Source organism: Pristis pectinata, chromosome 31, assembly GCF_009764475.1.
Source record: "Pristis pectinata isolate sPriPec2 chromosome 31, sPriPec2.1.pri, whole genome shotgun sequence".
Taxonomy (NCBI): Eukaryota; Metazoa; Chordata; class Chondrichthyes; order Rhinopristiformes; family Pristidae; genus Pristis; species Pristis pectinata.
The window spans coordinates 16,145,298-16,170,465 of record NC_067435.1 but is presented as its reverse complement, the minus strand read 5'-3'; the positions used below and the strand labels follow the sequence as shown (position 1 = coordinate 16,170,465).

Below are 25,168 nucleotides of genomic sequence, written 5' to 3'. Positions count from 1 at the left end.
TAAGATGAGAGGGGAAAAGTTTAAAGGCGATCTGTGAGGCAGATTGTTTCTTATACAGAGAGTGGTAGGTGCCTGCAACGCACTGCGAGGGGAGGCAGTGGAAGCAGGTGCCATAGTGACATTGAAGTGGCATTTAGACAGGCACATGAACAGGAAGGGGATGGAGGAATATGGATCATGTGCAGGCAGATGGGATTCGTTTAACTTAGCATCATGCTCGGCACAAACATCGTCAGCCAAAGGACCTGTCCCTGTACTGTACTGTTCCATGTAAAATATTTTGAGCAGAAAATTACAGGATAAAAACTAACAGAGCACATCGCAAGATGTCCTGCTCCAGAAGGTTCAGTCCAATGACTGTGTCAGTCAATCAACTGGAGCAAACACCAATCTTCTGCTATAAAAACTGGTTGTCCAGTCGTGCCGATAAGAATCGTTGAGGAACACTGCGCATAATGTGTTTAATGTGTTGGACACACTTCCATTGCAAGTATCCAACTCTTCCATTCTAGACCAAAATTAACTGCTGTCCCATTCATATTACAATAAACTGCAGCTGCTGCTTTGTGTTGACAGAAAGAAATATGTATCTGGCAAATGGAACAGATGTGAGTGGGTTTTAAAAGCTTTAAATGGAATCAAATCAATATTAATTCCACAGAAGGTAAAATGACACTGAACGTCAGAGTCAGCTGAGAGTTCAGCGCCTGAGATGAAACAATACTCTTGATGCTACATCAAATCTTCCTTCAGTAGGTTCACTGTTGACAATACCTGCCTCTGTTAACTCTATCCTCTTTAGTTTTTGGACAGAACTCAAATAACTAATCTGCACCACCAAAAAATGTGTAACCTGTGTTATTCATGCCAAGATGTTCACAGAATTATTCCATTTGCCTCTTTGTTCTGTGTTAGTAAAACCGGATTGTAATGTTTCAACAGATGCTTCCCAGCCCTGACATTCACAGGCACAATCCTCCCCACAGGCACAACCCTCCCCACCAGCAAGGACATCTTCAAGAGGCGGTGCCTCAAGAAGGTGGCATGCATCACTGAGGACCCTCACCACCCAGGACATGCCCTCTTCTTGTCACTACCATCGGGGAGGAGGTACAGTAGCCTGAAGACCCACACTCAACGATTCAGGAACAGCTTCTCCCCCTCCACCATTAGATTTCATGAACCCATGAACTCATGAACCCATGAACATGACCTTGTTATTCCTTTTTTTTGCACTATTTATTTATTTTTGTAATTTAAAGTAACTTTATGTCTTTGCACTGCACTGCTGCTGCAAAACAACACATTTCACATCAGAATCAGGTATATTATCACTAACTTATATATTGTGAAACTTATTGTTTTGAGGCAGCAGTACAGTGCAAGACATGACATTACTATAAATTATAAAATAAATCAATAAGTCATGCAAAACAAAAAGGAATAGCAAAGTAGTATTCATGGGTTCATGGACCATTCAGAAATCTGATGGTGGAGGGGAAGAAGCTGTTCCCGAATCGCTGAGTGTGGGTCTTTAGGCTCCTGTACCTCCTCCCCGATGGTAGTAATGAGAAGAGGGCATTCCTGGGTGGTGAGGGTCCTTAGTGATGGATGCCGCCTTCTTGAGGCGCTGCCTCTTGAAGATGTCCTTGATGGTTGGGAGGGTTGTGCCTGTGATGGAGCTGGCTGAGTCTACATCTAAATCAGTGATAATAAATCTGATTCTAATTCTGAGAGATTAGGAAGTTTGATCAACAGCTGAGAAAGGGTCAAAACTGATGGGGGTTCTGACAACGGGTCTTTGACCTGAAATGTTAACTCTGTTCCCTTGCTACAGATGCAGCCCCTTTCGCTGAGTGTTTCCAGCATTTTGTTTCTATTTTGGTCAAAGACGTGTTTCGGTAAGGTTTAAAAGAGAGTCCGAGAGGGGCTTAGGGAGATTCACAGAACGTTAGCACCACACAGCGCAGAGTGAGGTCACTTGTTCCATCTGACTGTGCTGACTCTTTGGAAAAACTATCCTTTGCAACTGCCTTTCGTTGTAGCTTTGCAAAATTTTGCCTCCACGGATGTATCCAATTCCCTTTTGAAAGTTATTAAATCTGCTTTGACTGTCCTTTCAGGAAGGAGATTTTGGACCTTAACAATGTGCTGTGTTTAAAAAAAACAACAATCTGCGCGTGCCTCTGGCTATTTTCCCAATTACCTTCAAGATTAAAGCACAGACTACAGCCACCTGGAGCCAACACTTGAGAGATATGTTGGCTGGATTGCAATTGTTGCAGAAATATTTGTGCTCCCCACTAACATCAGGGGACACACTTAAATTAGGAGTGCCCCTCCACAGACTAGTCAAGCAGCAACTTTTAACAATCAGCTTTCCCACATCTTTCCAAACTTCCAGACTCCTCCATCAATGTCTCTGGATACCTTTTGCCCCAGATACTAAGGTGTGCAATTGAAATGCTGTAGCACTGACAGTCCACAAAATCGATTTAAGACCCTCCCTTCCGGCCCAACGACTCCGCGCCACCCATTTTAAACCCAATTAACCTACCCGTATGTCTTTGTAATGTCGGAGGAAACCGGAGCACCTGGAGGAAACCCACACAGACAAAGGAGAACGTACAAACTCCTTACAGACAGCGCCGGGAATCAAACCCCGATCGCTGGCGCTGTAATAGTGTCACGCTAACCGCTACGCTACCGTGGGATGTCTTCTTGTAGAGGGTGGTGAATCTCTGGAAATTTCTACCTCAGAGGGTTGTGGAGGTCCAATCACTGGGGTATTTAAAAAGGAAGGAGATATTGGGGGCTAAAGGGAACTGACACAGCAACGGAGATGGGGTCTGGGGTAGATCAGCCAGGGCAGGGAAGGTTTGAAGGGCTGAGTGGCCTACTCCTCCTCCTCTTCATACGTTCTTCACCTGATGATCTGGTGCTCCACTGTGCCAAACACTAATTGGAGGAAGTATCTGGGGCTGCGAGGGCTGGAAGACTTCAGTGCCCACTGCTGAGAATGGCTTGGTAATATCTCTACTGACTGAGCTGGCTGGGTCCAGACGGACACAGCTACCAGAATGGGACAGCAGAAAGGGGAGAGGGAACCCCCACGAAGGGAGAACTCACCAATCCTCAGCTCATGGATAGATCTGCCAAGACATTGGTAAAGGTGACCACCGCACAGTTCCTGTGGAGGCATGGTCATATCTTCATACTGAAGATACTCCTCACCATGTTACGCAGCATTACTAGGGAAACAAAGGACTGCAGATGCTGGAATCTAGATGAAAAACATTATGATGCTGGAGGAACTCAGCAGGTCAGGCAGCATCTGTGGAGAAAAGCAGGCGGTCAACGTTTCGGGTCAGGACCCTTCATTGTGCTAAATGGGATGGACTCAGAATAGTTCAAGCAGCTCAAAACTGGGTAACCATGGGATGCCGTGGACCATCAGCAGGACTGGAGTTGTATTCCACCACAAGCTGGAACCAAACAGCCAAGCAAATCCACTCCAAGAATCAGAGCAAATCCAATCTGCCTAATTATCACCGCTCTGGCCTCACCCAGTCACTGAGAGTGACAGAAGAGTTGTTGACTGCGTTAACAAGTGCCGTTTAATCACCTGCTCACTGATGCTCAGTTTGGGTTTTGCTAGGACCACTCAGTTTCTGACCTGGGGAATGGGAGAGGCGGCCTCACCACTGACCTGGCTTTGAAAAGCAGAGTTAGAGCACAGGTGACAAAGGTGATTGATGAGGGTAGAGCTGTGGATGTTGTCAATGTGGATTTTGGTAAGGCGTTTGACAAGGTCTCTCATGGGAGGCTCATCCAGAAGATTACAATGCATGGGATCCACAGTAACTTGACTGCTTGGATTCAGAATTGGCTTGCTCATAGAAGACAGAAGGTAGTGATTGATGGGACTTATCCATGACTAATGGTGTTCCGCAGGGATCCATACTGGGACCTCTGCCGTTTGTGATATGTATTAATGACTTTGTGAAAACGGGGATGGGTGGGTTAGTAAGTTCACAGACGATACAAACATTGGTGGTGTTGTGAATAGTGTAGAAGATTGCCAAAGGATACAGCAGGATATAGATCTGTTGCATATATGGGCAGAGAAATGGCAGATGGAGTTTAATCTGGCCAAGTGTGAGGTGTTGCACTTTGGGAGATCAAATGTAAAGGGACAGGACACAGTTAATGGCAGGACCCTTAATGGAGTTGATATATAGAGGGATCTTGGGGTCCAAGTCCATAGCTCCCTGAAAGTGGATGCACAGGTTGATAGGGCGGTAAAGAAGGCATATGGCATGCTTGCCTTTATTAGTCGAGGCACTGAATTCAAGAGTCAGGAAGTTATGTCACAGTTTTATAAAACTCTGGTTAGGCTGCATCTGAAATATTGTATTCAATTCTGGTCACCCCATTATAGAAAGGATGTGGAGGCTTTGGAAAGTGTGCACAGGAGGTTTACCAGGATGCTGCCTGGATTAGAGGGCATGTGCTATAAGGAGAGTTGGACAAACTTGGGTTGTTCTCTTTGGAGCGGTGGAGGCTGAGGGGAGGCCTGATAGAAGTTTATAAGACTATGAGAGGCATAGAAAGACAGCCAGTACCTTTTTCCCAAGGTCGAAATGTTTAACACTAGAGGGCATGCATTTAAACTGAGAGGGGTTTCAAGGGAGATGGGTGGGGCAAGTTTTTTTCACAAAGAGAGTGGTGGGTGCCTGGAATGCACTGCCAGGTGTAGTAATGGAGGTAAATACAATAGGAGCGTTTAAGAGGCTCTTAGATAGGTGCATGAATATGCAGAGAACAGAGCGATTTGGACTTCTGAAGGCAGAAGGAATTAGTTTAGTTCAGTGTTTAATTACTAGATTAATTAGTTCGGCACAACATTGTGGGGTGTAGGGCCTGTTCTTGTGCTATACTGTTCTATGTCCTATGTATGCGAGGCAAAGCAGCCATTTAATATGTCTATCATACAGAGAAATGCGATGGGATTGAGGATGTGATAAAGAGATGTCGAGGAGATGAATGGTCAGTGGTGATGGGTGGAGAATGAGAATCCATGATGGGGTGTAATGGGGATGTCGGGAAGGGGCTGGTGATGGGGAGGAGACACAATGTCAAAGCCAGTTGCACGAGGCTCTGTTTGAATCTGTTGTTTGCTAAAATTTTGAAAGAAATTCAGATTCAATGTACAGATTCATTCCCCGCATCGCACAGAACAGTTCCCTGTAATTTGCAGATCAGAGATTTGTCCTGGTGATGAAGCAATTCACGTCACTCTGGATACGAGAAGGTCAAGGGTCAGCTTCAAATTTACTTCGGCTTTGAAGCTGTGCATGTAACATTCCAAAATCTGCTAACATATCTTATTTGCTGTTGTTTTTTATAGATACGGCTGTGTAGTCCTTTAATCCCTCTGCCTTCCTCTCTTTCATACACACACGCGCACACAAACGGAAATACGCACTCAAATCTGCAATGTAAAGAACTAAAATCAATTCCTACCTCCATCTGCACACTCCCCTGAGCCTTTTAATGTATCTCTCTTCGCATCCACATTATGAATAAAACTGGAAAGGAAGAAGGTGAGGACAGAGTGACTCCTTGCAGAGACTCACTTTACAAGACAGCTCTATCAGACACAATTAAACTCATTACCAGTTTACTCAAGGCATGTCAACTGCTGAGCTCTGTCCTAGATTTGGTGTGCACCATTTTAGACAGGTTCAGTTAGGGCTATTCTTTTCAGTTACCAGCTGCAAATAGGTGTGTGAGGATTTTCCATCAGGGGATTGCGTTATGCTGGGAAAACATGGACACCTTTGTTCACACCAACCTCTCCTGTAATTACTGACTGACACTTGCTTTTGTATTTAAATCGCACCATAATCTCACACTTGTGCTGTCTCTGTAACGTCCTCCATCCTTATAACCTCCAGTTTTAGCCTCTCGTGAATCTCCCACTTCCTGCCGCAGCTTCAGCTCTCTAAGGTCAAGCTTTGGATTTCTCTCTCTAATTCTCCCCAAGTCTTTCTCCTCCTTTATCTCTGTGGTGCATGGTATAAGAACATGTGAATGACATCATCACGTGACAGAATGATGACATCATATGTGTGATGTAAGCACATGTCAGTTGTTGTTAGCAAAGTGTTTGCATATGTTCTGAAGCCCCTGGAGGTGATTAAAGATATTTATCAGCATTATCAGAGTGGCTGAGAGACCACCTCCAACACACTGCACATCCCCTTAAACCTACTTCTTTACACAAGCTTGTTGTTACCTCTCCCGACAAGTAGTGTGTCACACTGCTGTGGTATGCCACGGAATGCTTTAATACCTTGCTGAGATTGAGAGGGTTCAGAGCTTCAAGTTCCTTCAAGTGAACATCACCAATCACCTGTCCTGGTCCAACTACATAGACGCCACAACCAAGAAAACTCACCAGCGCCTCTACTTCCTCAGGACGCTACAGAAATTTGGCATGCCCCTTTTGACCCTCACCAATTTTTATCGATGCACCATAGAAAGCATCCTATTCGGATGCATCACGTTTGGTATGGCAACTGCTCTGCCCGTAACCACAAGAAACTGCAGAGTTGTGGACACAGCTCAGAACATCACGGAAACTAGCCTCTTCTTCATGGACTCTGTCTACACTTCTTGCTGCCTCGATAAAGCAGCCAACATAATCAAAGACCCCACCCACCCTAAACATTCTCTCTCTCCCCCTCTCCGATTGGGTAGAAGATACAAAAGCCTGAAAGCACGAACCACCAGGCTCAAGGACAGCTTTCATACCACTGTAATAAGACTATTGAACAGTTCCCTAGTACATCACAATAACCCTCCTTATGACCTCGCACCTTATTGTCTGCCAGCACTGCACTTTCTCTGTAACTGCAACACTTTATTCTGCATTCTGTTATTGTTTTCCCTTGTACTACCTCAATGCACTGTTATAATGAAATGATCTGTATGGATGGCATGCAAAACAAAGTTTTTCACTGTACTTCGGTACATGAGGCAATAATAAACCAATTTACCAATTTAATTGCCAGCTGTTATTGTTGAATGGAAGTAACAGGAGAGATTCCTGCCGATTATGGGGACCCAGGTTCGATCCCAACCCTGGGTTCTGTTTGTGGGTTTCCTTCCAAATCCCAAAGAGGTGTTGATAGGCTAATGGGCTGCTATAAATTACCCCTTGATGGAGGCAAGTGGCAAAAGAACATGAGACAAATAAGAAGGGGGGGAGGGAAGAACGGCACTGATGGGATTTCTCCCCTTGAAGCCAGCATGGACGTGGTGGGCTGAAGGGCCTCCTTCTGTGTCGCAATGAGTAAGTAGTACTGCACATAGTGACGTCGAGAACCATAATGGTGAACACATTAAACAGTGTCTGCTGGATGATCTGAGGTAAAAGCTACAGTGAGTTGGGTGATGAGTAACTAAACTCTAGGAAAGGGGAAGCAAAACTCTGTGTTGATCATGAGGCACTGATTAGCAGACTTGGTTTTGGCTCCAATGGAACCCATTCTGGACACTTTAAGAAGAACTCAAATGTGCTGGACAAGGCAAATAAAGATCTCCTGGAATAGTTTTGGGGATGCTGGCACAGAGGTACCCAGATAGTCAGGAGGAAATGCAATTGTTTGTTGAACAGAGGGGGTTGGTGCACGTTTATAAAGAATTACAATTCTTTCAATGTCTTTTAAATTCTTTTATTGAATTCTTTCAATAAAATTATAATGGATATAAATGAAGAAACTGTTGAAGATTTGATTATCAGAGGGCACAGTTTTAAGATGACACAAGTGAAAACTTTTAGGCTCGTTGAGTGATTAGAATTTAGAATGCACTGAGAGATTCTAAAAATTGTTGGATAAATAATTGAAGAAATGAAAGGACATGGGAAAAGAACAGGGCAATGAGACAAACAGATTGTTCTTTGAAAGAGCTGGGGCAGACTTGATGGATCAGTTCATCACCTCCTGCACTTAACTACTCCATGACTCCATTAGCTGAACCCCTTCCTCTTCTGCACGACTGGTCAGAGTGTGACAGTGTGCTATTTAAATTGCAGAAAGACACTGAGAGAATCACAGGATCTTAGAATTGTCTCTCACACACACACACACATAGACACACACTAACACTCACACAAAGACACACACACACGCACAGACACACACACTCGCACAGACACACATACACACATACTCACACAAAGACACACACACAAACACACACAAAGACACACAGAGAAACACTCACACAAAGACACACACACACACACACACGCACACGCACGCACCCTCTGACCACCCATACTCATGTACATTAAAGTGCACACAGCCCATTCAGCTGATCGAGTTTATTCTGGCTCCTTGTAGAGCAACCCCATTAGTCCCAGTCCCGATCCCATCGCAACACTAAAGCGGTTCAGAGGGTGGATTCATTCAAGTCCAGTTCCTCTCCACTACTGGAGACACACGAGCCTGCAGATGCTGGAACCTGGAGTCTGGAACCTGAATGCTGGAATCTGGAGTTCTGACGCAGGGTTTCAACCTGAAACGTCAACAATTCCTTTCCTCCCACAGATGCTGCTCGACCTGCTGAGATCCTTCAGCGGATTCTTTGTTGCTCCTCTCCACTACTGATTCCAATTCTCACTCCTGGGCTCAGCAGGTTTGATAAGTTGGTGTGGACACCTTCCCACCTGGTGTTCACTGGACCCATTTCACCCAGCATTTGGACCTTCGTCAACCTATCTAAACCAGCTGTGACATGGTGGTACAGCAGCCTTACAGCTCCAGTGACCCAGGTTCAATCCTGACCTCTGGTCTGTCTACATGGAGTTCTGTGACCACGTGAAATTCCCCCCAGTGCTTTGGTTTCCTGCCCCTACTGTGAGGGTGTGTGGTAGATGCTCAGGGGAGGGGTTGGGGAGTTGATGGCATTTCAGGGAAAATCAGTGGGAAATGCAAACTCTGTTCCCAATTGAATCAGGGCTGCTGGTTAACCAGAGGTAAACTATATGGTGACTTGAGAAAAGCGTGGACACAGACTCAGTGGGCTGAATGGCCTCCTTCTATGTCATAAGGAAACATGGAGATGAACAGTCAGCAACCTCAAAATCTGTTTCTTTTAACACAATAAGAACCCCACTGAGTCTGTTTTACCAAAGCCAAAAGGTTAGATAGTGTGAGGGTGGTTTGATGGACGGCACAACATGGTGGGCCGAAGGGCCTGTTTTGTGCTGTACAGTTCTATGGTTTTGGTTAAATGTTATAAAGCACATGCCTGGATCCAGGAAGCAAGGTAATATATGATGAACTTTCTCTGCTAAAACTAAGCAACTTTATCATTCTCAAGGCACCAAGCTGAAAGCTGCAAGAATGCACAGCAGCAGCCTTTCACATTGGTCATTCTGTTGCCGCAACAAATCCCCCACCTGTGCCCACTCCCTCTCAACTTTCCCCATTCACAATATGAATGGGGACCTCCTAATGTAAACACTTGGGTCAAAACTTGCTGGTCTGAATGCATTCTGCAATCAGTGGTCCAATCACTGCCAACTTCAAAAGGTCCTTGGGTTTGCACACAAGCTCATTTGGATATGGGAGAGTAAAACCTCCCTTGCATGAGTTCTATCAGGCAGCTTAAATGTTCCTTGACAAATCTAAGAGTGGTTGGAAGCTGTTGTATTAGTCTAGCCTGAAATGGATTTGTCCTTCAAAAAAAGTTTTTTTTCTCAAAAATCTCTTCTCAGCGTCTTGTAAAAAATCCAATTTCAAATAATTGAAAGAGACTCACGCAAAATCACTACTAGTTACAGATTACGTTGGTGAGGTTTGGTCTGTTCCTTTCTGAAGTTAAATACACTGATACATCAACTATTGGGAGGGTGTTGGGAAAGTGTAAGGAAGGTGAAAGGGAAAGGAAAAGGGCCTGGGGGAGATGGTTTTCATGTGTATGTGTTGTCAGAGTGTGTGCGGATGTGTGTGGGTGTGCATGTGTGTGTGCTTGTGCACATCAATATATGCGTGTATGTGTGGTCAGAGTGTGCGTGCACGTGTGTGTGTATATGTTTCGTATGTGTGTGTTTTGACTGTGTGTGGGTGCAAATGTTTTATGTGTGTGCATCCACATATATGTGTATGCTAAATGTGTTCGGTAGATCCTTTGTCTCCAGTCATCTCGGACCCTCTTGCCACCAGACCAAGACCTTCACTGTCCAGATATACCTTTTTTTGTCTTTGCACCCAGAACAGTTTAACTTCAGTAGACTCTTTGTAAGTCTACAAATGGGTCCAGTTGCTGGAATGGTGATTAATTCAAGCTGGTGACCTGGCCAGTTTTGGAAGCAGATTGTTACCTGTGTGATTTTTTTATTAATTAGCTCAAAAGATCACACAAACTCAATTGGTGCAAGTGGCACTTGTTCACATTCTTTCCTCCGACATAGTCGAATTCGACTGACCTGCACTGAAACAAAGACAGTGGATCTGTGCGGATACTCTTGCCCTTTACTCTTCAATTATCTGTTCCTGTGGGTGCTGTGGACCCTCCCATAGGCCGGAGGTTGTAATTATAGAATTCCTGCTTCCATTATAAATGAGGAGATAGGAATTTATAGATATAAAATTAAGGTCAGAATGTTTGACTGTAAAATGGGGATGAAATTACATCTGTGCTCCCTAGTCTAATTATGCCAACGCTCTCTAACATTGCTTGATTCTGAGGACAACACTTGATCCCAATTTCCTCCACACAAGGCCACAGGACATTGTCTGATGTACTTATATTTTTATTGAGGATCCCAAGGTGAAGCATTAGAGCTGGCTGTGTGCGGGTGAGTGGGAGAGAAACAAGGCAAAGTCAAGTAAATTAATTCAGTAGCCTCCAGTCGAAAGATCTTCATGGTTTTGAAGTCTTGAATGAATTGGCAGGTGGCCATATTGCAATGAAGAGGGACACATTTGGGTGGCACAGAGAACCGGGTTCAACCCTGACCTCAGGAGTTGTCTGCATGGAGTTTGATCATTCTTTCTGTGAATGCATGGGTTTCTCTGCGTGCTCCGGTTTCCTCCCACATCCCAAATACAGGCAGGTTTATAGGTTAGTTGGCTGCTGTAATTACACGTAGTGTGTAGGCAAGAGGTGGAATCTGGGGCAAGTTGATGAGATTGCAGAGAGAATAAATAAAAGATTCATGTAAATGGTGGTTGGTAGTCAGCAGGGATTCAATGGGCTGAAGGGCCTCTTCCCATGCTCTCTGTCTCTACGACAGGAACAGGGAGGTGCAGTGACCAAGATACGAGTACTTGCAGTTGAACTATAGCTGAGATGTGGCTACCTTCTTATCACTGACAGTGTCTGTGATCCCTCACCAGCCCCCTAAACCATTTAATTTCTAGTTGTGGGCATGGATGGTATTGCATCTTAACTGTTTCCCGATATTGAACCACCATTTCAGTGCTGAGATTGTGAAAAGAAGCTTAATGTTGAATAGAAGAGCTGAGATTCACATTCAAGCTAATAATGTATTCAGGAGCATCAGTATTGCAGGAGCAGGTAATAATTTACACCAACTCACTTGTGTGGGAGTGAACTACATAAGCACCAGAGACTAAGAACGGGCAAAGGGCATCCAGTCACATCACAGGCATTGGACATCCAACAGATCCCCTGGTGCTTTAGAACAAATAAATCAGTCACCCAATCAATCAGTAACAGAACATTCTTTTTTATAATTAAACAACCAACTGGTAATAATCAGAGCCCACGTCCAACCAATCATCAACACATCAGTAATTTATAGACCACACACCAAATCAGTGATCAGCGGACCACAAACCCAGTTGATAATTGACAGGCCACACCTAACCAGTAATTAACAGGTCACACACAAAATCAGTAATCAACAAACTGCACACCCAATCACTAATCAACAAACCACACACTAAAACATTGGTCAACAGACCCTGAACCTAATTCCTATCCAAGTGACCACATGCTCAGTCACTAATCAACAGACTTTGCTTCCAGCTGATAAATAAAGATCACCTACTGATTGAGTAAGCAACAGACACCCACCCATTTAATAACAAAGAGACTACCAACCTGTTCAATATCAATTCAACAGATTAACCAAACATTTATTATTTATTAGATCACCCAGTTATCCAGCCATCATTAGGTCATATAGCCTCAACCAGAGACCAGCCAACCTAAATATTGAACTGCCATCACCCATCTACTCAATCACTAGGAGAAACCACTTACTTATTCAAAAGCCATCAGACCATTCATCCATGCATGCATTCAGTAACTAGCAAAGACGAGCTCACCAATTCAGTAACCAACTGGCACCATTCATCCATTCAATCTGACCATTCTTATTAACAGTAGTTTGTACCTGGTCCAATCTACTGCCGAGAAAGATGGCACCAATCATTACATTATGCCCAAAGATTTCCTGATCTATTTAATACCTTCATAGATGATCCATCTGATTAACAACAAGTAGAGGTTCATCCATCTGCTCGATACCCAGCAGGAATTAACAGATATATTTATTAACTACCAGAACCCTTCAAGAACAAGCAATTTTTGAAAAACTATTCAAAAACTAGCACAGTAGTAAAGAATCTAGCATCAGCAGCCAACTGGTTACCAGGGTAAACAGGTACCAAGCTGAGGGAATGGTGGGGCTTGATGATGTACAGCTATGGTGGCCTGCAGTAAGATGGCTGTGTGCTCTTGTTTAATGAACAAGTGCTCCTGGTCGAACATTCTTTTGTGCATCCTTGATTTGTCACATAGGGAGAAAAACAGGAAAGTAAGTTGTTCTTCCCTTGTTAAGGCCGCACCTTTCATTAGTATAAATCCATGGCAAGGGATTGTTTTGCAAATCCTTTCACTCCCATTAGTATAATTTAATCTTTGCCTGACTTCCAGCTGGTGTACAATAGGATTAGTTTTCGCTCCAGTGAATCTACAATGGACTCCGTATCTCTGCACATCTCTTCCCCAAATTACATGCATGCCACGCACCCCCCCCCCCCCCCCCAGGGCTAAACCAATAGTGCACCTCCTCCCCTCAGCCAATCACAGCTCCTCTGCTCTGCTGCCTGAAGAAATGTATTGGTATTTTCTATCGTCCTTCAGCACCTGCCATGGGCACAGCCTTCATGAAGCTTTTCTCTCTGGGTCAGGCAGACATAAGGGGCCCTCCAATTTAAATGTTTGGCCAGGTTCCACTGTGCGCAAGAAATAGGAGCAGAAGTACACCATTCGGCCCCTCGACCTCATCCAATCAATACTATGACTGCTCCTCTAACAGCTCCATCCTCCAAGCTGAGTCCCATGACCCTTCATTCCCAAAATCCATAGATCTAAGTCACTGAGAATCCACAATCTTTGGAGGGAGAGTGTTCCATGGATTCACTATCCCAAGCTGATGGATTCTACTTCCAGACCCTCCATTCAGGAGTGACAAGCCAGACTGGAGAATGACCTCAGGGTTGACAATCCTCCTGGATTTTCCTGGTGTCTCCAGTAATTTAAGGCTAATCTCCAAGACACCTATTACAAGCAACAGCCAGGAGAAAGAAAGATCATGGCACATTGAAATAAAAGAGCAAGTTTCTTTTGACACCTTTGTTTATGATTTTTAGAGTCTTGGAGTCATACAGCATGGAAACAGGCCCTTTGCCCATCGAATCCGTGCTGACCACCAACCACCCACTGTTACACTAACCCTACCCTAACCCATTTTATTCTCCCAACAGTTACATCAAATGCCCCAGATTCTACCTCTCAGTTACACATTAGGGGCAAGTTTCAGTGGCCAACTAACCCACCAACCCCCACATCTTTGGGATGTGGCAGGAAACCGGAGCACCCGGAGGAAATGTATATGGTCATGGGGAGAATTTGCAAACTCCACACAGACTGCGCTGGAGGTCAGGAGTGGACCCGAGTCGCTGGTGCTGTGAGCCTGCAGCTCCACCCGCTGCACCACTGTGTAACTTTTGGTTGTAATGAGACCAGGGAGAACTCCCCTGCCCCTCTTCAAATAAGCCCCCCCTGGGGTTCTTTTAATTCTAACCTGGAGAGCAGCAATTACCTCAGATTAACATCTTATGTCAAAATTGGGATCTCCAACAGTGCAGCATTCCCTTGGGACTGCAACGCTGTGCAGCCTGGGTCATAGCACAGCACAGCACAGAAACAGGCCATTCAGCCCACAATGTCCATGCTGAACATCAAGCAACTATCTATACTAATCCCATTTACCAGCACTTAGTCCATAGCCTTCTATATCTTGGGGGCTTAAGTGCTGGTCTAAGCAATTTCTAAATCTTGTGAGAGTCTCTGCCTCCACTACCTTCTCAGGCAGTGCCTTCTGAATACCAACCACCCCCTGGGGAAAAAATTTCTCCTCAGAGTCCCCGAAATCTCTTACTCCTTTCCCTGAACCCATGTGCTCAAGTTCCTGGCGTGGGCTCAGATACAAGAATCCAAGCAACTGAGTCAAGCTATTCAACGCAACGGGCATCGTTTCACAAGACAAATGGTGCAAAGTTTCAGTTTGTCCTTGTCCAGCTTCTCAACCTGATGTTCTCAAGGAGCATCTGCAGCCCTTGACCAGCTTTTAGCTTCCTGTAAAACTGCAAAAGCTGGTAACTCACTGCAGGTTCTCCCCAGGTTACGGCTGGGTTCCGTTCCTGAGAACTGTTTGCCATCCGGACAGTTCGCAAGTTGGAAATGCAGCCATGAACCGAGTTCCCAGCCAGCAGAAGATGCCTGCAGCCCCGCAGCAGCTGATAAATCCATCCTGCCCTTCTCCCAAATGCTCGCTTGTATGTACGGGCTGTACGTAAGTTGGGTGTTCGTAAGCTGGGGAGGACCTGTGTGTGGTAACATCGTGGGCAAGTTACTGAACCAACAGCCAGAATTCTGGAGAGACACAAGAGATGCTGGAGTCTGGAGCAACAAACAATCTTCTGGAGGAACTCAGCGGGTCAAGCAGCATCCATGGGAGGAAAGGAACTGTCGACGCTTCGGGCCGAAACCCTGCATAAGGACTGACACAATGACATGAGGACAAGTCTGAATCACAGCCGTACATAACGTGTGTGTGTGTGTGTGTGTGTGTGTGTGTGTGTGTGTGTGTGTGTGTGTGTGTGTGTGGATGTGTGTTTGGGTGTGGGTGTGTGGGGGTTTTTGTGTGTGTGGGTGTATATCTGTGTGTGTGTGTGTGTGGGGGGGGGTTGTGTGTGTGGGTGTGTATCTGTGTGTGTGTGTGTGTGGGGGGGGGTTTGTGTGTGTGGGTGTGTATCTGTGTGTGTGTGTGTGTGTGTGTGTGTGGGGGGGGGGGGGGTTTGTGTGTGTGGGTGTGTATCTGTCCGTGTGTGTGCCCATGTGTGTGTACTTCAAACATAGGGAGAAGAATGGTTTAGTCATTTCCCTGAACATGTCAGCCTTCAGCTGGATCATGGCTTGTCAATAGCTCAACACCAATTGTTCCCTTCACGTCTCTTGATCTCCATAACCAACAAATAGCTCTGTTTTGTTTTCCTACAAACTCCAAAATTATTACTGAGTCTGTTCTAGATTTCCACCACCATTTGTTTAACTACTTCTCCACATTTCACTGCTGAACATCAATCCGATTTTAAGATTATGCCCCCCCTGTTTGGATCTGCCACCTACCCCATCAGGGAGAATACATCTCATCAAGGAACTTTTTTATACCTAATCTTCTCCTCTCCATTAGGTCAACTCTAATGCTTTAACTCAAAAGACACAAACCAGATTCACTTAATCTGTCCTTATTATTTAAATGATACCCTGTTATCATTCTGGTGAATCTGCACTAGGTAATCTCCAGAGCAAGTGTCTCCTTGCTGAAGTATGGTCCTTAGAACTAAACAAGAAAAGTGCAGATCAAAGCTATATAAAACTGAAACATAAATTCTTCACATTTGAATTCTAAGTTCCCAACATTACAGCATCTGCAACATGTATCTCCAGTTCCCCAATCTATCATCCAAATCATTAATATATGTGCTGAAAAGCTGAGCCTCTGGTACAGATCCCCAGGGAACATTAACCGACACATCTTGCCAGCTAGAGAAGAAACCCTCTATTACTGCACTCTGCCTGCTCCTTCCTCACCAATTACCCACCCGTTACAAATGACAGACAAGAGAAAGACAAAGTTTGGAAAAGAGACACAAAAGGAGTCTGGCTGCATTTAACGGTATATAAGGTGGATGAGTTGAGGGCACACATTATAGGTATTAGAGAGACTTGACTTAAGGAGGTTTAGGACTGAAAGTTTGATTCCAGGGTTTCAAACAAGAGAAATCAAGGTTGTAGCTATATTCATTAAAGAGGCACTCACAGCTGTACAAAGGGAATAAAAACAGAAAATGCTGGAGTTACTCAGCAAGTCAGGCAGCATCAAAGGAGAGAGAAACAGTTAGCATTTCAGGCTGATAATCTTTCGGATAAACAACTTGTCAGAGTTAGCACTTAAGGTCCAATGAAAGGCCATGGCCTGAAACATTAATGCTGTTCTCTCTTCACAGGTGCTGGCTGACCTGTTGAGTATTTCCAGCATTTTGTGTCCTTATTTCAGATTTCTGCCACTTTTTTGCTTTTTGAGAAGGGATGTTTTGTTATTCGCATTATGTGGGTTGAACTAAAGAAAAGAAAAATAGAGGCAATCACACTGTGGGGAGCAGCTATAAACCTCCAAACAATCCAAGGGAGACAGAAGTATAAATTTATGAGAACATTTCTGATAAATGCTAAAGCACTTTGGCAGTAATAGCTTTACCTTAGAGTTATCTGACTGCTAACTGCGATACACTCAGTGTAAGACATTTTGACAGCATTGAAATCCTAAGTTGCATTCAGAAGATTTTTGTTTCGCCAATGTATGACAAATCTAACGACGGGAGAGAGACAGTGAGATTGCAGTATTTGGGGTGCATTTCTAAATTTAGTTTTAGGGAATGAAGCTAAAGATGGGGTGCTCTGTGGTAATGATTACAGAAGTCTGTCTACACTTCTCGCTGCCTTGGTAAAGCAGCCAACGTAATCAAAGACCTCACCCACCCCAGACATTCTCTCTTCTCCCCTCTCCCATCGGACAGAAGATACAAAAGCCTGAAAGCACGTACCACCAGGCTCAGGGACAGCTTCTATCCTGCTGTTATAAGACTATTGAATGGTCCCCCAGTATAATAAGATAGACTCCTGACCTCACACTCTATCTCATTATGGCCTTGCCCCTTATTGTCTGCCTGCACTGCACTTTCCCTGTGTAACACTTTATTCTGCATTCTCTTATTGCTTTTCCCTTGTATGTCCCTGTACACATGTACTGATGTGATGAAATAATCTGTATGGACTGAATGCAAAACAAAGTTTTTCACTGTACCTCGGTACATGTGACAATAGTAAACCAATTTACCAATTTAGATTTAGCATAGTTATGGAAAAAGGATGAAAATAAAAGTTGTAAGGGTAAGGACCAAGTTTACTGGACTAAGAAGTGAATTAAAAAATGAAATTAAAAAAAAGTGAGGATGCTGGAAATCTGAAATAATAACAGCAAATGCTGGAAACACTCAGAAGGAGGGAGAAACTGTGTTAACGACTCAGATCAAGAGTTCCTGCATGAGAATGAAGACTATTCGCCAGCTCTGATGAAGGTTTTCAACTTGAGATATTAACTCTGTTTCTCTCTCCATAGATGCAGCTCGACCTGCTGAGTGTTTCTAGTGGTTTCTGCTTTTATTTTGGTGAATTCGTAAAATTGAACTGGAAACAGCTACTTGAAGGTAATTTAGTCTTGGAGTGGTGGGAACCATTTAAGGAGGCTATCAAGGGTTTAAAGTAAATGTTTCCACAAATGCAAAAGGTGGAACAGCCAAATGTAGAGACCATCAGATAACAAGGTGCACAGAGGCCAGGTTAAAACAAAAGTGGGAAGCCCATGTCAAAAATTGAGAGAATACAGTATATGGGAAGTGGAGTATTGAAATAAAACAGGGAATGAGGAATGTAGGAAAAGCTGTGGAAAAACATTAGCAAGCAAACTCAAAAGAAAATCCCAAAACATTTTTTAAATACCTGGAATTATTGCCTGGAATGCACTGCCAGGGGTGGTAGTGGAGGCAGATATGATGGAGGCGTTTAAGATGTTCTAGGATGGGCACATGGATGTGCAGAGAACAGAGGGATATGGACATTGTGTAGACAGAAGGGATTAGTTTAGTTAGGTGTGTAATTACTAGTTTAATTAGTTTGGCACAACATTGTGGGCCAAAGGGCCTGTTTCTGTGCTGTGCTGTTCTATGTTCTATAAGCAAGAGGACAATGAAAGAAAGAATAGGGTTTGCTGAGGAACAAAACATCCACCTGTGGTGTGTGGACGTGTGTATATTCTCAATGAGTATTTTGAGACTGTCTTCACAAAGAGAGGAACGATGTTGACATTGTAGGAGGACAAGTCTGAAATACTGGATGGAATAAGCATAGTAAAAGAGGAAATATTACGATGCCTTTTTATCTTTAAAGTGGATAAATTACCAGGCCTGTATGAAACATAGCTCATGTTGTAATAAATCTGATTAGGAAAAGGTTGACTACAGAATATACTGCTGTCACTATATTATTTCTGAAGCATCCACTGTTTGTTTCATTTCTTGGGAAAGATGAATCCATTCTTCCTGTTCAGTTTCCTCTATATTCCCTCTTATCAACACACCATTCTCCAATAGTAGGGTTCTGTGCTTATTGATTTGAAAGGGATGGAGAGTGGGTGGGTGAATGACTCATAAGGGCAAGGGCAGAATGGTGTAAAGATGTTCGTGAGTTATGGAATGCTGAAAGTGAAGTTAAAGTTACTTACTTCAAAATTTCATTGCATTATATGCAGCCCACAGTCCTTCAGCTGTTAAGTGCTTTGGGATATCATGAAGTCATGAAAGTTGCAATAGAAATGCAAATCCTCCTCACTTCTTCTCTTTGCAGAAAATTCAGGACCAACATCACAAGGTCAAAATCCTGGAGGTCTCCATCCAGTACCATTGGGAGCACCAATGGCAACAGTTCATGGAGATCAGAACTACTGGATACAGGTAATAAATGTGACCTTGCCACTATTGCATTCATCCCAAGAGGCTTCTTCTTTGATAAACAATCCATATCTGTCCTCCAACCTCTTGTCCGGAACCACACTTTATTGATTCTACTACATAATGTCTCTCTGAACTTTGCACTTATGTTCCTGCCCAGCTTTACTCTCCTATAGGCCACACATCTAGATGGTCTTCATGTTAAGTTACACCGCACGGCCTGCTCTGTTAACCAGAGCTGAAACTAACAAACTTTTTACCAGTATGGTTGCCCTGTAAATGTAGTTTTGACTATCTCTCTTGACAGTAAATCGAAGAATCATACAGCACAGAAATGGACCCTTTCAGACCACCTTGTCCATGACCACCGTGAGTACAGATTTCTTGCCGTAAAGAACGCTGGGAAATGCTATTGGGTTTTTATAACAACCTGACAGGTTTGTTGTCATTTTGTTGTTACCAGCTTTTTTAGTTCCAAACTTTGTTCTAAACTGGATTCAATTTCTTTCAAAGTCATGGTTGAATTTCAACTTCTGTTCTCTGGATTAATGTTGAACAACATAAATAGCATTCTTGTGAATTATCGTTTCCTGATTAACACAGAATTTGTAGCACAGAAACTGACCATTCAGTCTAGTTGGATTATACAGGGATTTTCCATTCTCCTCTCTATTATTCCTTACCAAGGATCCTGAGTAATATAAAATAAGCTACAACTATATCTAATGTGTAGGTTCAAGCAGGGATCAAAGGATGCTCTCTCTCTATCAATACACAAAAGTGCTGGAGGAACTCAGCAGGTCAGGCAGCGTCCATGGAGGGAAATAAACAGTTGATGTTTCGGGCCGAGACCCTTCCTCAGGACTGGAAAGGAAGAGGGCGAAGGCAGAATAATAAGATGGGGGAAGGGGGAGGAGCACACGCAGGCAGGGGACAGGTGAGCCCCTGTGAGAGGGGGAAGGTAGGTGGGTGAGGGAGAGGATGTAATAAGCTGAGAGGTGATAGGTAGAAGAGGCCAAGGGCTGAAGAAGAAGGAATCCGGTAGGAGAGAGCAGTGGACCATGGAATAAAGGATGGGGGAGGGGAGGAGGGGAGGAGGGGAGATGATGGTGGGCCGAAGGGCCTGTATTGTGCTGTTGTGCTGTATTGTTCTATGAGTAGGTGATCAAGGCGGGGGAAGGGAGCCATAGGAATAAGGGAAGACAAATGAGTGGGGGGTGGGGGAAGAAGAAGGGGTAGGGTTACCAGAAGTTAGAAAACTCGATGTTAAGGTTGGAGACTCCCAAGGCGCAATATGAGGTGTTGTTCCTCCAACTTCCGCATCCAACACATCATTCTCCGCAACTTCCGCCACCTCCGACGGGATCCTACCACCAGGCACATCTTCCCCTCAACCCCTCTCTCCGCTTTCCGAAGGGACTGCTCTCTCCGTGACTCCCTTGTCCACTAGTCCCTCCCCACCGATAACCCCCCTGACACTTATGCCTGCAACTGCACCAAGTGCTACACCTGTCCCTACACCTCCTACAGATGAGATGGATGACAGGTCAGTCCTACTTTGATGATGTTGGTGGAAGTGTGAAATGGGCCATGGGGGCTTTTAGCTGCCTGACCCAACACTGGCAAGTTTTGGAGAACTTTATACAAACTGGTTATAACATGCCGGTTCTTATGGAGACAACATTGGACCTGTTAATGCCATTCCTTTCTCCTACTCTGAAGGCTGTTGATTCAAACCAGAAGACATAATCCAACCTCACAATTCACTTTAATATTGCACAGTTGTATAACAACACTTGTTTCTAATTTGTTCACATCTCCCAGTGTATAACAGACGTCCAAGTGACCATGGACAAGTTGGCCCATAAAACTGATTCAGTATAACTGGCAAACTCTGCCTAAGTATCCATAGACTGCCTCTGGAGATATTAACTTCCCAGTCACAACTCAAAGCAACAGAATAAAATCAGTCTGGGTGATCCTAAGAGAGGTATAACACCCCCACACATTACTGTCCAGATAGTGTGAGTGGAAGGGCACCCCACTCCATAGAAAACTGTGAGTCAATAGCCAGGATGGGGTTGTTGTTGGACTTAAGCCTTCTCCTCCATTCTGCAGAGCATGAGACCTGCTCAGGAAAATTGTCGGGCAAACCATCTATGTGGAAGAAAGCTGGATTCGTTGAGGTAGATGTTTACAGAACAGAAGGAGGCCATTTGGCCCATTGTGTTGCAGCAAGCTTTTATTCACAGGATGCTATGGGTGGCAAGCCATGGGAAGTCAAACTGCCCACCCCAGGTGGTGTAAGATATTTGCCCTGCAGAAGGTATCTGAAGATGGAAGGTGCCAGTATAGAACATAGAACACTACAGCACAGTACAGGCCCTTCGGCCCACAATGTTGTGCTGACATTTTAACCTGCTCTAAGATCTATCTAACCCTTCCCTCCCACATAGCCCTCCATTTCTCTATTATTCATGTGTCTACCTAAGAGTTTCTTAAATGTCCTTAATGTATCTGCCCCCACAACCTCTGCCGGCAGTGCATTCCATGCACCCACCACTCTCTGTGTAAAAAACTTACCCCTGACATCCCCCTTATACCTTCCTCCAATCACTTTAAAATGATGTCCCCTCATGTTAGCCATTGTCACTCTGGGAAAAAGTCTCTGACTGTCCACTCGATCTATGCCTCATCATCTTGTATAATGTGGTGTGTACAGAGGGGACCCTCCCTGTCACATTAAAAGCTTGAGAACATGCATCACCTGGCTCAAGGACATCCCTCTGTTATAAGACTCTTGAACAGACCTCCTGTATGATAAAGATGAACTCTTGATCTCTCGATCTACCTCATCGTGGCCCTTGCACCTTATTTGTCTACCTGCACTGCACCTTCTCTGTAACTATATTCTGCATTCTGTTACTGCATTTCCCTTTGAACTACCTCGATGTACTTAAGTTTGCAATGATCTGTCTGGATGACATGTAATACAAAGTTTTTCATTGTATCTCAGTACATGTGACAGTAATAAATCAATTACCAATTATTCGGCCCAGCTCTCTGAACTAAGCCCAGCCAGAGACACAACCACTCTTCACCAGCGACACTTGGCACCCTGAGCTCTGTGCTGGGCAAGGACAGATCCACTACTTTCCCTGTCGGGTCTGACCGGAACTGAGGGCTCCAACAATGAGCACAGGCTGGACTGTGCCAGTCTGTGCCAGGCCCATTCAAACAAAGGTCCCCAATATTAAGGTTCCCAATACAAAGGTTCCTAATACAAAGGACCCCAGTACAAAGATTCCTAATACAAAGGTTCCCAACACAAAGGTCCCCAGTACAAAGGTTCCTAATACAAAGGTTCCTACAAAGGTCCCCAATACTAAGGTCCCTAATACATAAGTCCCTAATACTAAAACATGAAAATAAATGCTGGAAGAACTCAGTCTGTCAGGCAGCATCTGTGGAAAGAGAAACCAGTTAACATTTCGGGTCAGTGACCCCCTCCTCAGAGTCCCTTCTTAATCCTTAATCTGGCTAAAGCCAGGCATCACCACGCTAAAGCCAGTTTCAGATCAGACCTCTCTACACTGGGTTTACCTCAAGCCCAGCCCTTTCCCTGGTGGATTGGATCTATAATCCCCTCAACACTAAAGCACAGGAATAAACCATGTCTTTCTAAAGGCAGAACACAAGCAGCATGTGAGAACAGCACTGTAGGGTCTGGTCAACAGAAACATTAATGACCAAAAACTCTGAGCTTGGAAAGGAAATGATTCATGCATAATAAATTCAATATTTCATTTCTGTAACAAGCTGAATAATACAAATAGCCTTGTATGTTACTCAATTCCTTTTCTATTCAAGCAGATAATTACTTATTTAACAAATAATTACCTGATCTGACTTATTAATTACTCAGATTAAGTTATGCTGCAAGGTCTAAAAAAAAGCCAAAGTTTAATCCTGTTCTAACCCATTGCTCAACAAAATAGGTACTGGCCACTTTAAGCGGCATCTCGCTGATTAACCACGTGCGCGCACACACACACATACACGCATCCACACACACACACACGCACATATATACACACACACATGCAGATACAGGACATGTACTCAGATACGTGTGCACACACACAATGTACACATGGATACAAGCACAGAATTGCACACATGTGCGCACACACACACACACATACACACACATGCACACACACACATACGTGCATGCACATACACACACATACACACATGTGCACACACACATACACATGCATGGCACACACACACATACACACATGCGTGTGCACACACATGCATGCACACACACACATACACGCATGCACATACACATGCAGACACACAGGACATGTACACAGATATGTGCACACACACAATGCACACACGGATATAAGCACAGAATTGCACACACATGTGCACACATGCAAATTGCAACATATGAACCTGAGTAAAAATACATGGACATCCATGCAAGCTCAAGTGCTCACTCTGTATGCATAGATGCACATGCATACTCACACATAAACGCAAATGCATACACACACGTACAAACCACAAAAACACAGTACATTCACATGGAAAATCACGTACATTCTAACACAAGCACACTTTAAGACAGAACTGGCAGCACATGCTGTGCAGACATAAACCCTTCACTTCAATTGCAAATTCATGCAACCCCATTCACACTCTAACAGCTGAATGTTATAGTCTGGAATTTATGATTTAGTGACAAGTCTCAGTATTCTGGGCTTGAGGTGGTGGTCTCCTGCTGGATACCCCTCCAGGTTAAGGTGGGGAAGGAGGCTTCTGTTGTCCAGTGGCTCTGCACTATGTGACAGTTGAAAATAAAAATGTTTAATCCTTTTTAAACATTTTCAGCTTTTTCTCTTAGAATCTGGGCACTAGGAAGATGGTTGTGCTGCTGCCTTATAGGACAGGGACGGAACGTATCTGGCAAATAAATCCCTGCAATTAGAAACTCCCTATGTGACCCAAAGCACTTCACAAAACTTTGGAAGTGTAACCAGTGCCAGAATGATAGGAAACAGAGCAGCCAATTTTCACACACAAAATTCATATAAACGACCATGATATTCTGAATCAGTGACGCTGGCTAGAATGTAAATATTGGGGATAGAACTGAATGACTCAGGTCTCAGGCCCTGGGGAATCATGACAGAGTGGATGCGGAGCCAATGTTTTCTCTTGTGAGAGAATCTGGAACTAAGGGTCAGAGGAGAGAGAAACAGAGTTAACATTTCAGGTCAGAGAACCTGCATCAGAATGAAGATCCTTTGGCATTCCAATGAAGGGTTTTCAACCTGCAACGTTAACTCTGCTATTCTCTCCACAGATGCTGTCTGACCTGCTGAGTGTTTCCTGCATTTTCAGTTTTTATATAAGTGAAAGGTGAACTGGATATACTGTAGCTCTTCGAAGGTAAGTTGGTCTCAGGGTGGTGGGAGCCATTTAATAAGAGATAAGATATCTTTATTGGTCACATGTACATCAAAACACACAGTGAAATGCACCTTTTGCGTAGAGTGTTCTGGGGACAGCCCACAAATGTCGCCACACTTCCAGCGCCAACATAGCATGCCCACAACTTCCTAACCCGTACGTCTTTTTTTAGAATGTGGGAGGAAACCAGAGCACCCGGAGGAAACCCACACAGTCACGGGGAGAACGTACAAACTCCTTACAGACAGTGGCAGGAATTGAACCCAGGTCGCTGGCGCTGTAATAGAGTTACGCTAAACGCTACACTACCGTACCCTAAAGATGAGGCGAAACTCTTTCTCTCTGAGGGTTATTTCTGGGACTCTCTTCACCAAAGGGCAGAGGAAGCAGAGGCTTTGAATATCTTTAAGGTCGAGCTCCAGTAAAATTCTGATAATCCAGCACCCTTGGGACTTTCCAAACTGGCAGTTTTTCCAGACTATTGGATGTTACTC

General features: G+C 44.2%; 1 long non-coding RNA gene across 1 annotated transcript in view; it reads right to left on the bottom strand.

The window, feature by feature from the left end:
- The window catches only part of LOC127584936 (uncharacterized), a 70,371-nt gene that overhangs the window by 4,414 nt on the left and 40,789 nt on the right, over window positions 1–25,168 (bottom strand). Inside the window, exon 2 of the long non-coding RNA XR_007958447.1 lies at window positions 5,527–5,591. This is a non-coding gene — a long non-coding RNA (uncharacterized LOC127584936). The remainder of the gene's footprint in view (window positions 1–5,526; window positions 5,592–25,168) is intronic.